This window comes from Oncorhynchus masou, chromosome 1 (genome assembly GCF_036934945.1).
Source record: "Oncorhynchus masou masou isolate Uvic2021 chromosome 1, UVic_Omas_1.1, whole genome shotgun sequence".
Lineage (NCBI taxonomy): Eukaryota > Metazoa > Chordata > Actinopteri > Salmoniformes > Salmonidae > Oncorhynchus > Oncorhynchus masou.
Window position 1 is genome coordinate 65,664,589 of NC_088212.1, and position 333 is coordinate 65,664,921.

Sequence of the window (333 nt, forward strand, 5' to 3'; positions counted from 1 at the left end):
CCAAGGTCATGGGTGGAAAAAGGCCTGATGATTCAGCAAGTTTAGATATGGCACATTTGACAACATAGGCTACCTTGGCCAGCTTTTAGGTTTCAGTACACCAAGCAACACATGGGGAAATAATGTAATCTAAAAGTAATTAAAATATTTTATATTAAAGATTTGAAGTGTTGTAGGCCTAATGCAAAATATGAACATCATTTATTCATTAGACACAATAAAAATCACCACCAAACCTCGGTCTTTTATGGGTGTAAAATGGCACGTTGATGCCATCTGTTGGTAAATGTACGTTACTGCAACACCGGTGTTATATAACGTGTGTGCCTCATA